Consider the following 13991-nt stretch of genomic DNA (forward strand, 5'->3'; position numbering starts at 1 on the left):
AGTTTCACAGTAGGGCTGAGTACTGGATACTTTTTCTTCCATTCTTGAGGTACTTTACTAAGAAGAATATGTTCCAGCTCCATCCATGGAAACATGAAAGAGATAAAGTCTCCATCTTTCTTTAAGGCTGCATAATATTCCATGGTGTACATATACCACTATTTATTAATCCATTCGTGGATCGATGGGCACTTGGGCTTTTTCCATGACTTAGCAATTATGAATTGGGCTGCAATAAACATTCTGGTACACATATCTTTGTTATAATGTGATTTTTGATCTTCTGGGTATATACCTAGTAGAGGAATTATAGGATTAATGGAAGATCTATTTTTAGATCTCTTAAGTGTTCTCCAAACATCTTTCCAAAAGGAATATTAATTTATATTCCCACACGCAGGGTAGAAATGTTCCCTTTTCTCCACATCCACGCCAACATCTCTGGTCTTGGGATTTTGTGATATGGGCTAATCTTACTGGAGTTAGATGATATCTCAGAGTAGTTTTGATTTTCAGTTCTCTGATGATTAAGGATGATGAGCATTTTTTTCATATATCTGTAGGCCATGCACCTATCTTCTTCAGAGAAGTTTCTCTTCAAGTCCCTTGCCCAGCCTGCGATGGGATCACTTGTTCTTTTCTTGCTTATATGTTTGAGTTCTCTGTGGATTCTGGTTATTAAACCTTTGTTGGAGACATAACCTGCAAATTTCTTCTCCCATTCTAAGGGCTATCTGCTTGCTTTACTTACTGTGTTCTTGGCTGTGCAGAAGCTTTTTAGTTTCATCAGGTCCCAGTAGTGTATTTTTGAAGCTGCTTCAATTGCCCGGGAGGTTCTCCTCATAAAATATTCACCCAGGCCAATTTCTTCAAGAGTTTTTCTTCTAGTATTTTTATAGTTTCATGTCTTAAGTTTAAATCTTTAATCCAGTGAGAGCCTATCTTAGTTAATGGTGAAAGGTGTGGGTCCAGTTTCAGTCTTCTACAGGTTGCCAGCCAGTTCACCCAGCACCATTTGTTAAATAGGGGATCTTTTCCCCCACTGAATCATACCAAGAAGGAGGAAAATCTAAACCTGAATGAGAAAAGGCAGTTACTAGATGTTGCAGTTTTTTTACAAGGATTTTAAAGCAGCCACCATAAAAATGCTTCAACATGCCATTATAAATATACTTAAAGTAAATGAAAAAAATAGAAAGTCCCAGCAAAGAAATAGAAGATATAGGGGATAACCAAATGAAAATACCACACCTGAAAACTATAATAAACCAAAATTTTAAGTGTCAGTGGATGTGCTCAATAACCAAACGGAGAGAATGGATGAAAGAATCAGTAAATTTGAAGAATAATCATTACCCAGTCAAAAGAACAACAGAGAAAATAGACTAAAATTTTTTATTTATTTTTTTAATGTGCTGGTTTTATATACAGTTTGAAATATTTTCATTGAACTGGTTAACATAGCCTTCATGGCATTTTCTTAGTTATTGTGTTCAGACTTTTATATTCTACATTTAGTAAATTTCACCTGTACCCTTATAAGATGTACCATAGGTGTGGACCCACTAATTACCCTCCCTCCACCGACCCTACCCTCTCCCCTCCCCTCCCTTATCCCCATATTCTTGTGCTGAGATTGGGTTATAGCTTTCATATGAAAGCTATAAATTAGTTTCATATTAGGGCTGAGTACGTTGGGTACTTTTTCTTCCATTCTTGAGATACCTTGCTAAGAAGAATATTTTCCAGCTCCATCCATGTAAACATGAAAGAGGTATAGTCTCCATCTTTCTTTAAGGCTGTATAATATTCCATGGTGTGCATATACCACAATTTATTAATCCATTCGTGAGTCGATGGGCACTTGGGCTTTTTCCATGACTTAGCAATTATGAATTGGGCTGTAATAAACATTCTGATACAAATATCTTTGTTATAATGTGATTTTTGGTCTTCTGGATATATACCTAGTAGAGGAATTATAGGATCGAATGGCAGGTCTATTTTTAGATCTCTAAGTATTCTCCAAACATCTTTCCAAAAGGAATATATTAGCTTGCATTCCCACCAACAATGTAGAAGTGTTCCCTTTTCTCCACATACGTGCCAACATCTCTGGTTTTGGGATTTTGTGATATGGGCTAATCTTACTGGAGTTAGATGATATCTCAAAGTAGTTTTGATTTGCATTTCTCTGACAATTGACTAAAATTTTTTAAATGAACAGAGCCCAAGGACTGATGGGGTTATACCAAAAGATCTAACTTTTAGGTCATCAGATTCACAAAAGAAGGAAAAGAGAAAGAGGGCAGGATTGGAAAAGAATTTGAAGAAATAATAGCTAAGGTCCTAAATTTGACAAAAGATATAAATGTATAGGTTTAAGAAGCTGGGCAGACCATAAACAGAATAAACAAAAAACAAAATAATGGACTTAACCTCTAAAACATCAGTAACTATGTTAAATACAAATGGTCAACTTTGTTTATGATAGTCTAAAATGGAAACAGCTAAATGTCCTTTAATGAAATGGTTAACCTTATACATCCATGAGGTGGAATATAATCCTCAGCACTAAAAAGTAGTAAACTATTAACACATGCAACAGCTTCAATGTCAAGGGCATGGTGCTAAGTGAAAAAAAACAATCTCAAAAGATCTCATCTGAATGAGTCCATTTATATAACATAATCAAAATAGTAAAATTTTATATAAAGATGGGAAAGATTAGTGGTTGCCAGAGGTGAGAGATGCGGGTGAGAGGATATATGTGTGACTAAAAGGGATATTTTTGTAGTGATAAAATAATTTTTATCTTGATTGTAGTGATGATTATATCAGTTTACAAGTATGATAAAATAGCACAGAACTATACACACACATTATATCGGTGTCATTTTGCTGGGTTTGATATTTTACTATAGTTATAAAAAATGTCACTATTGGGAAAAAAGTAAATGACACATGCATAGGACCACTCTTTTTTTTTTTTTTTTGCCATTTCATATTAATCTATAATTATTTTTAAATAGAGGTGGGGTTTTTTTTAACTCACACAAATGAATCCAGCTGGAACTAACATCTCCTTGCTTCATAATCCAATGTTCTTTCAGCATCTTGCCTTGTCATTACCAGGCTGTGCTGCCTTAGGAATTGTCTTGGGGTCTGAGGAGATGTGCAGGCAGGTGCGAGCCAGCACTCCAGACAGGATGCACGCGTGGATTTTCCTCACTGTGCCTCACTCCTTTCCCTCCTAACACACTTGTCACAGCAAATTAACTTTTCTTTTTTGTTGGTCTTTTGCAATTTACTGGACTATGTTACAGAAAGCCCTTTAAATGTCAGCTAGAAATTAAATGACTTGAAAATATTTGATTATTAAAAAATGGATCAAGGGGAAGACGCCGCCTGAAAAGTACCTCATCATGTCCTTTGTAGGCAGTATAACTCAGCCTCTGGAATCAAAACACTTGGGTTCAAATTCTAACTCCACAATCAACTCATTTTGAACAAGTTACTTCACTCTAAAACTCACTTTCTTCACCTATAAAATGGGGACAAATGATTTGTACTCATCTTCATAGAGCTTATATTTTACTACACTAGAGACGTAGTCATCATGCATGTAACTGTGTAATGACTATCGTGGTACATGCTGCAAAGAACTACAGGTACTAGGAGAGCAGAAGGGCTCCTCTGAGGAAGTGCTGTTTGAACTGAACCCTCAAGGACGAGTATTTAGTAGGCAAAAAGTGGAGGCCAGTGGAGGTAAAGGGCACCAGTGAGGTGGGAAAGAGCTTGTGAAGTTTAGTGCACCTAGGGAAAGCCATTAAAGCTGGATGCTTATGAGCGAGAGGTAAAGGGGGTCAGTTTACACTAGTGAGGGACTCGAGTATGCTAAATTAAAGATTTGGGACTTTAATCCTCAATATAGGAGGATGGTACTAAAAGATGTCAAGTATGATCAGGTGTGCACAGTAACGTGGGTTAGCAGGTGTAAGTATGATTGCAGAGAGACCAATTTGAAGATTATCAGAACAGTCTAGGAGAGAAGTTATGGTCACAGGGACTGTGAGAGTGAAAATTGAAGTGGCAAGGTGGAGTGATATTCAGTATGTACAATTGATAGCATTGGTAATTGGTACGTGGGGGCAGGAAGGATGAAGCCAAAGTTTCTGGATTTTGCACCTGGAAGGATAGTAGTGGTATTTTTGAAATAGGAAAAATTGGAAGATGATCAGGTTTATAAGGCAAGAGCCTCTTCTTGAAAGAGGCTCTTTCTATTTTCTTATTTTTCTATTGATGGGATTTTGAATGGCAGCTTTAAGCATAAAGGATAGTATTTATTTTAAAATGCTAAATAATTAATTTAGGAATTCCCCACTGATGTTGATAAGAAGCTAGGTGCAGGTGCGTGCATACAGACGTGTGTACACACACACACACACACACACTCTCTCTCTCTCTCTCTCTCTCTCTCTCTCTCTCTCTCTCTCTCCTTCTCATACCCTACCCACCCCTGGTTTATTAGCCATGGTGGCTTCCATTTTACAAATGGCATAGTTTGCATTCCAAAAGAGAATGAAAGCCATTTGAGTCAGATATTCCCCAGTGTGGGTTCAGTGGCTGGCTGTGTGCCTTTGAGCTTAAGCCCTATGGTCATAGAAATCGGACTATGAGAGGCATAGAAGGCAGGCATATCAAATTTGAATAAATTACTCTATTACCAAAGAGTAATAGAATCAAGCCGGAGAATGATTTCAGTAGGCTGGTATTTCAGTTGAAAAAATAGCTACCCAGTGCAGGATATGGTGGTAACTAGCTTTTCTGTGGCATCAGTGGGAAAGACTCAGGACTAGAGGGTCTTTACCTAAAAGCAATGATTTTCAGCCAGTGGCCACCACGTGTGCTGTGAGAGGATCGTAGTGTACTGTGAAAATTTATAAAGAACATTAATTAAATTATTTTGAAAGAAGGTCCAAGCACAGTACATATATTCTTTTTTTTTTTTTTTTCACTTTTTTTATCAACACAATTTAAGTGTTCCATGAAGTTTAACTGTAGGTTCAGGCATGCTATGAAATAAAAAAGGTTGAGAAGTCATACTATATAATTAGATGGTGTTCAGAAACAGAGGGTGATATTCCCCCTATAGAGAGTAATCTAGAGGGTAAACAGATCAGAAACCATGCCATATATGAAATAAATGATGAAACTGGGACTCAGTGTACATGAGAGATACTGTGAAATTCTGAATAGCTCTCCTAGGGAAACAGAAACAATCCTCTTGTCATTGCCACTGAGGAAAGAGAAGGCTAATGACCACTGGACTGGCAAGGGTCTATATGAGTAGAGGCAGGAAAAGATGTTGACTTAAACACAGTAAACAATTAGAATTATTTAAAATTGGAAAGGCCTAATAAGCATGAGGTGAGTGAGTGATGAGCATTCTGTGGCTGAGGATGTCAGACCAACATAAAGGAAGCCCCACGTTGTTGGGGAGAATAAACTAGATAATGGCCATCACAGGGCTTTTCAACTCTTAAAAGAGTCTCTGATTTTCTCAATTCTTCAAGGCCCTCCCTCTAGTATAGCAAAGGTGTTACTTTTTTTTTTACTCCAATTGTTTCACTGCTTAATTGTTTTCTCTCTGGCATCAGTATATCTGCTTCCATCTCCTTTTTCATTGGTTTTTGTCATTTCCTAGTATTTGCCTATATTCCTATAGAGGTTACTTGGATAAATTCATCATTATTAATAAAGACCTACAGACTGTAGAATTTGAGAATTAAAAGTGGCCTCAGAGATTAACCAGTTCAGCCTCATACAAGGAAAGATACAGTGGTGTTAGGGGTAAATCAGCAAACAGGAGTCCGATGCCCTGACCTCATGATACCGTGTAAGGTATAACCTTTCAGATTCTGTTTTTCCATTTGCATAGTGGAGTTAATAATAGATATATTAGAGGGCTTCCGTAAACCCTTAATGTAAGAAATACGTATAGAGGTACCTAGCTCGCCATCTTACTCAAATAGACTCTCAATAGATACCTGTGAAAGCTGAATGCCCTCATTTGATAGATGAGGAACAGGAGACACACAGAAACAGAAACAATCCTGTTCTCATTGCCACCGAGGAAAGAGAAGGCTAATGACCACTGGATTGGCAAGGGTCTATAGGGGTAGGGGCAGTTACTGTTACTAGTGGCTGAGCTAAAATAGGAACCTGGCCTCCCAGCTCCCAGGGCCGTGCTGTTAGCACACCAAAGCTACTTTGTCAGCGCCTCTAATAACTACTCATCCTTTCATTGAACAAATATTTAGGCACTGAGACTACAAATTGTAGCTCACAATATAGCAGGAAAGACAGATACGAAATATTTAAAACATGTGATAAGTGCTACAGTGAACAGGAATGGTATGGTTCAACTTACAAAGGAGTGTTCCAAGCATCATGACCATTAGGGCATACACTATAAAATGTGCTGACATTTTATTTTGTTAGGATTTTGTCTACATAAAATATGTGAACAGAGACTCAAAGGCCTAAATATGTTAGAAGGGATAATGATATTTAAGATAAATTATAATGTCTTCATTAATATTGCCATAATATTGTTTGTAAGATTAAACGAAGGAGAAAATTTAAGAAAAGATAATGTTAAAAAACCGTTAGCCATTCTTATGTAATTTCCTTGTATATTTTCAAGCCAAATAAATATTTGAGATAAATATCTTTCAGCAGTTCTATTTTTACTCTGTAATAATTTGGGGCATAGATGTCTTATAAAATATCAGTGGCAGAAAGTCTGTTGTATCTTTAATGACAGAGTAGCTATGGGAAATAAAATGATGCCAGCAGGAGTTGGAGGTTGCTGTGAGCTGTGTGATGCCACGGCACTCTACCGAGGGCCATAAAGTGAGACTCTGTCTCTACAAAAAAAAAAAGAGCCAGTATTTGGGGCGGCGCTTGTGGCTCAAAGAGTAGGGCACCGGTCCCATATGCCGGAGGTGGCAGGTTCAAACCCAGCCCCGGCCAAAAACCAAAAAAAAAAAAATGATGCCAGCAGTGTCAGCATCTGTATCTGCTGCTGGGGCCTTCCACATCTTTTGCCTTCTTTTTTTCTGGACTCTGACACTGCTGAGAGTTTTCAAAATCTTCTATTGGTTCTCAGTGAACTTAATTCATATTCTGACCATTGTGAACACACTGCACAACTGGGAAAATACATTAAACCCAGCTTCAGAATACGAAAAGTTAGTTGTGTAGATTTACCTCTCATTACCAATTTAATTTTCTCTCTCATAGAATCCTGTTACAGAACGATAGAGCTATACTACTAATAATGAAAGCATCTTTCTTTATTGCAAACAAGAACATTTGAGTTCTTGAGTATTTGGAACCACTTTGGTGCTAGGAGGTAGTGAGAGGAAAGCAGCACGAGCTTGGCTTTTTAAAGTAATAATGACAGTCTATTTAATTTTACTAAAAACATTTGCCTCAGGGCTTGATCCAATAAATGTTGGATTTCTTTCTGGAGTAGATTTAGAGAATCTTATCCAGTATTTACTCCAGCCCTAATGGCTTCTATATCCTCAGCAAAGTTCCTTCCTCCTCTGGACCTTGGTTTCCCCAAAGCTAAAATGAAAAGACCTGATTATAAGGTTCTTTTTATATCTAAAACTATATGAAATGTCTATAGAGTTTAAGAAGGCTGAATATCTTTTGAAGGGAAAGGGAATATTTACAATAAGATTATGTACATGAAATCACCTTGTAATTTTTTGCTATTATAAGAATAAGGTAGTGACCAAAGTAGTATATTCTATAAAAATATACTAAAGGAAATACCTTTCATCCATTTGGAAAGACAATATGGTTTCAGATTTCTGCCTCAGGGGTGACAGGTTTAAAAGGGCCAAAAGCTACATAGCTGTCTTTTCCCAGGCCAGGCTTGGTGTGCACCAGCAGGTGGTAGTTACAAGCATTTCTGCATACTTGGAAGGTAACCTTCCCCTGCCCTCCACAGACCACCCACCCCAGTAAGGAATGTGCTCCAGACTTAGGTAAGCCAGGTGTACAAAAGAGCAGGGCAGGGGGATGGGAGGATGTTGCTTACACATCTTCCTAAAGGACAGGCCCTTGGAATGACAGTGTGCCCTTGGCTCAACAACTGTACTAAAAGTAAGTTCAAACTCAAGCATTGGTCTATATACAGAAATTAGAACTCACATAAGTCTGTAACTCATCTATTAAAGTTGCCCCTAAAGAACAAATTGCTCACCAGTTATTTTACCTCTGGCAAGTAACAGTGATATCCACCAAGATGAAAGAGACCAGTGCAGTGTACTGCTTTGAAGAGTATAGATCCCTTCTCCTTAAAGTTTCTTTTTTATCCAATCTCATTTTTAAGACTAGAAAGAGCTTTTTTGTCTCACTGAAGATTAACCCCTCCTTACCTTAATTCTGGCAATTTTGAAATTCTTTTCTAAATGAAACGTTGGTTTCTATTAAATTGCTGTAAAGTAATTAAACCCAGCAAAAAAAAAAAAAATCTATACATGGTACAAAGGGACAAAGAATTTCTGGGACCATTAGAATAAAATAATGTCCTATGAAGACCAAAAAACACTCCACCAGAAGTTGCAAGCAAAAGAATGCTATTCTCAGCAAGGGCCAATACTAAATGAGGGATTTAGAAATTTTCATTTTCTGTGAAAAACAATGACAAGGTGATTAAATTTTATGTAAAGCTCATTGAGACTATTAGAGAAAAGAAAGATCACAGTGAAATGACTGAACACAACTGTTCAGTATAGAAAAGGCCATAGACCCAGGTCTGAGATCCCAGTATTCATCCAGCAAGCCCAACAAGGGAGATGTGACTCCTCCCTGACCATAAGGATTCTTTGTAGAACTGCTACATTGTTATAGAGGTTTTTCAATTTGTATTTACTTTATAAGAAACTGACACAATGGTGTTTATAAAAGTAAGCACAAAGCCCCAATTAGAGCTAGGCATGGTGGCTCACACCCATAATCCCAGCACTTTGGGAGGCTGAGGTAGGAGGATTGCTGGAAGCCAGGAGTTTGAGACCAGCTTGAACAAAATAGCAAGATCCCATCTCTCTCAAAAAAAAAAATTAGCTGGGCATCATGGCACACACCTGTAGTGCCAGCTACTCAGGAGTCTGAATCTGGAGTCCAGAAATTCAAGGTTGCAGTGAGCTGTGATCCTACCACTATATTCTAGCTTGGGCAAGAGAGTGAAACCCAATCTCTAAAAATAAATAAAAAGGCCCAATGAGATAGAAAATCAAAAGTTGTCAGCTATAAACAGAAAATGTAAGAACAGTGTGAAAATATATATCTCATTTACATTAAGCTGATTTTCTTGGGGTGGATTAAGAAGTGGCATTTGGTCCCCAAACTACATTATAGTTTCTGAATAATAAGATTAGTATTTTTACCCAGAATTATCCCAATGGCCCTTAAATATTTTCTTACTCTTTTGGCCAAAATATGGCTTTTGTGGAATTCATGGTTTTTTAATGAAAGAGACATCAATAAGGCAGTGTTTAGCCCATGACCAATTTTCACCTCTTCCACCAGAGACAAAGAATCTTCAGTAAAAGAGACACCCAGGAGAGGGTGTCATTGTGGGGTAGGGGAGAGTGCATGGGCCTTAGAGTCTTCAACAGCTCAGGTCTAAGCCTCAGCTCTTGCACGACTGTCTGTGAAGCTTGTTGGTGGATATCTCTGAACTTTGGTTTCTTAGTCCAGGAAAACTAAGATGAGGTAAGGTAAATGCTTAAGAATCTAACACAGTAGAAACATTTGTTTGCGTCCTTCCTTCCCAATCCCCATAATTTAACCTTCTCCTGATATCTTAAGGTTGTTGTTTTGAGAGTCAGCAGTAAACAATGATTTGTAGTAAAGAATAACTTAATAAGAAATAAAGATGAAAGAGTCTAACTGTCCCCACATTGCCAAGCCATTGCATTTAAATCTCTGTCTTGTCTTGTGCCTCCAGAATTAGGGTCACATTTTGCTACTGCCTACCTCCAAAAGGGTCACAGCTTTTCTTTATATTATTTGTTCTTTTCTATAAACCAAGAAATCACAACTTATTATAGTTTTGTAAAATCAGAGTCTGTAGGGTCTGATTGAAAGCCTAAGGATGCTTTTGTCTCCTCTCCCTTGGCCATGTACATGTGAGATATTCAAATCTTAGATGAACAGGTGGTTAAATAAATGACATTACTTTGAGTATCTCAGAAGTCTGTTATTAATTCTGGATTCTCAACTATATTCTTAGAAGATGCAATTATTGGCTGGGCACACTGACTCTCACCTGTAATCTGAGCAGTCTGGGAGGCCTAGGCGGGTGGATTGCTTGAGCTCAGGAGTTCAAGATCAGCCTGAGCAAGAGTGAGACCCCTTCTCTGCTAAAAATAGAAAAACTAACCAGGTGTTGTGGCAGGCACCTGTAGTCACAGTTACTCAGGAGACTGAGGCAAGAGGATCACTTGAGCCCAAAAGTTGGAGGTTGCTGTGAGTTGTGATGCCAGGGCACTGTAACCAAGGCAACAGAGTAAGACTGTCTCAAAAAAAAAAAAATGCAATTACTGGATAAAACACTAGATACATGAAAAATTGCTAAAGAAACACCATGCATACATGCATAATGTTTGATTTTAAATATGTCATGATGAAAAACAGTGCAAAGTTGTGGGAAAAAAGGAATATGAAAATTTGTGATGAATGAAAAACCCTGACATTACCCAGAAATATATTACTCATATTCTTCCTGTCATGTGAAAAAGAAAGTTGTGTCTTTAGAGGATTTATCGAGTTAATCTTAAAATGTGGCCAACTGAACACATAAATTGCATTTTGTCTATCCAGAGGCCCCACTAACATTTTAGTAAATAGATAAAGTCATAAACCCTTAAAGAGCATAGGAAGGAAAGAAAAGCCAATTTTTTTTTTAATCTAGAAAGCAGATGATTAAGAAACAATTACCTAAAAGCTAAAGTCTAAGCTAGGAGGAAAAAGAATAGCAGAAGAAAATTTGTGCCATGGAACCCCAGGAGGCCCCAGACTCAGCATTACCAGCTATCTCAGAAAATAAGGGTACAAGTGGGGCTGAAAAGAGGAAGACTTTTTAAAAGTCTACACATAAGAGGCAGTTAGATGCCCTAGGCCACATGTGTGTATAGAGCCAAATGACTGCCTCCTGGAAGACACTAGCTTGAGGTAGACTTACTAAGGACACAGGCACTCCAGGCACAGCCATACAAAAACAGAATGATTCAGAGAACATCTATCCAGAACAGTGAGACATTCAGCCCCCTTATCCTACGAACTACTGAGAAACAGGCACCCTCTTACAGACTCCAGGTTTGGAGGCTACAGGATTGCATTCTATATAATGAAATTGTCCCAGGAGAAAAAAATATAAATTTGAAAGTTGGGATTCCACACCATGGAAAAGCTGAGCCTCTATCTCATCACTCAATTTGAAGCCCCTCACACAACGTTTGTATCCAACTTGGGTTTAAATACAGATTGAGATATAGGGATTAATGTATCAAAACAAAAAACCCAAGATTACCACATAAATAAGGAAAACCTTCAACCTGGGGTCCAGAGAAAGAACTTTAAAGGAAACATACCATATAAGAAATGAAAGAAAATCTTTTTAAAAAGTATAATTGCACAAAAATGAGAAGGCACTGTATCCATGAACTAAAAACAAGATACTATATAAACAAAACATATAGGGTGCCAAAAAGAGCTCTTAAAAATATAATTGATGGGCTTGGAGCCTTGTCACTCAGTGGTTAGGGCATTGGCCACATACACCAGGGCTGGTGGGTTCGAACCTAGCTAAACAAAATGACAATTCCAACCAAAAATTTAGCTGGGCGTTGTGGTGGGTGCCTGTAGTCCCAGCTACTGGAGAGGCTGAGGCAAGAGACTCGCTTAAGCCTAGGAGTTGGAGGTTGCTGTGACCTTTGACACCATGGCACTCTTCCAATGGGGACATAGTGAGACTCTATCTCAAAAAAAAAAAAAAAAAATATATATATATATATATGTACACTACTTCTTTGGAATATACTCTACTTCTTTGGAGTTTACATGTATTTAAACTCCAAAAAGTGGAACATAACACAAAAAGGTGAAAAAAACAGGAGAAAAAATATATTAAAAAAAAAATTAGAGGCTGAGTCCAGATTTAAAATCCACCAGAGAAAATGAATGGTAGGAAATTAACAAATAATGTAAGAAATTTTCCCAGAAATGAAACATACGACTTTTAAGTTTAAAATACTGCTGCACAATAAATGAAAAAATACCTTATACCAAGGTACAAGAAATCAGGGATAAGAAGTTCCTAAGTCTCTAGTTAGGAATGTACAGGCCATGTACTAAAACATTATGAATTACAGTGGACTTCTCAATAGCAGTGTTTGAAGTAGAAAACAATGAAGCAGTCCTTGAAACTAAAGGAAAATGAGTTCCAACCAAGAATTGTATATCAACCATACTAGTCAAGTATAAGGTTAGAATAAAGATATTTTCAGAAACACAAGATCTCAAAATGTTTCTTCCCATACATTCTTTCTCAGGAAGTTGCTAGAATATATGCTAAAACAAGATAATTATATGGGAAGAAAAAGAAGACATAGAATCTGAGAAATAAGGGCTATCTAATCCAGGGAGGGATGAAAAGGATCCAGGGGCAAGCTCAAAATGAGAGCTGTGCAGTAGGCCAAGAGAGCCTCCAGTCCATAGTAGAGCAGGAGAATGGCAGATCTCAGGAAGAATCAACGTCCCCACTGTGGGAAGAAAAAGAACCAATTCCTGATGTGTTTGAACTTGAGAGGGAATTTCATTTTAACCAGAAAGAATGACAATGAATTAATGATACATAACTAGGAAATTCAAGTATGAAAAATAAATGGTTATCTCAGTGAAACCGTAAATGTGGATAAGAAAGTAAATATAATCATTTGTTAAATAGATTAGTTATAAATATTTGCATAGTGATAATGGAAAAAACTATGCTACTGATTATATAATATAATATAACTGCATAGCCAGTAGTGCTGTATACCTAATATTCTGATTCTCTCTCTCTCTCTTTTTCAAAGTACATAATAGGATGAAATTTCCTGGCTCTTTTGTGGTTGAGTTGGACTATGTAACTAGTTCTGGCCAATAAGTTGCTTGTGTTCATAAAGATCCTCCTTTTGGATCCAACTAATCACTATTTCTCTATCTTTGATAGAATTAGTACAAGAGTGAACATGAAGCAAATGCTGGTTGTTGCTAAATAAGTGTATTTGTGGCATGTAATAGTTTAAAAAGCTAAATATTTTTCCATTTTTCTTATTTGAACTTCATAGTAGTCCTGGGAGATGGGGAGATAGAGAAGGCAAGGAATTTGTCTTGGTCATACAGCCACAGAGTCAGAATTCAAGCTCAGATTCTGGCTCCAAGCCCCAACTTTTAATGACCACATTATTTCCTGTAAATTATGCACAAAGAGAGCTGAATGTAACCATATGTACAGCACTAGGAAGATAACTGTTTTGCCATTTTTTAATAAGAAATGCAAATTTAACCCTAACAGAGGAACTTAGATATTTTTAAAATTCACTCCAACAAGAAGCAATGCTGTCAGTTTATCAGTTGGTTGGTTTCTGAGTTGATATAAATCTCTAATGTAATTCATTCAATTAAATAAATATTTATTGAATATTTACTGCATGCCTATGAATGTACTGAAAGTTTTATGTGCATTAGCTCATTTAAACCTCACAAGAACTCTGTAATAGAGGTACTGTTATTATCCTGTTATACAAAATTAGAGTTTAGAAATAGTAACCTTCCCCAAGGTCACCCAGGTTGTGAGGGCAAAGCTGAGATTTGAACAAGCGACCTAACCTGAGAGCCAACACTCTGAACATGTAAGATTG

At 37.3% G+C, this 13991-nt stretch overlaps 1 protein-coding gene across 1 annotated transcript in view; it reads left to right on the top strand.

Moving 5' to 3' along the window:
- The window catches only part of SCAPER (S-phase cyclin A associated protein in the ER), a 580407-nt gene that overhangs the window by 471790 nt on the left and 94626 nt on the right, over positions 1-13991 (top strand). The gene's annotated exons all lie outside the window — the stretch shown is intronic.

The sequence above is a fragment of the Nycticebus coucang genome, chromosome 6, assembly GCF_027406575.1.
Source record: "Nycticebus coucang isolate mNycCou1 chromosome 6, mNycCou1.pri, whole genome shotgun sequence".
Classification (NCBI taxonomy): domain Eukaryota; kingdom Metazoa; phylum Chordata; class Mammalia; order Primates; family Lorisidae; genus Nycticebus; species Nycticebus coucang.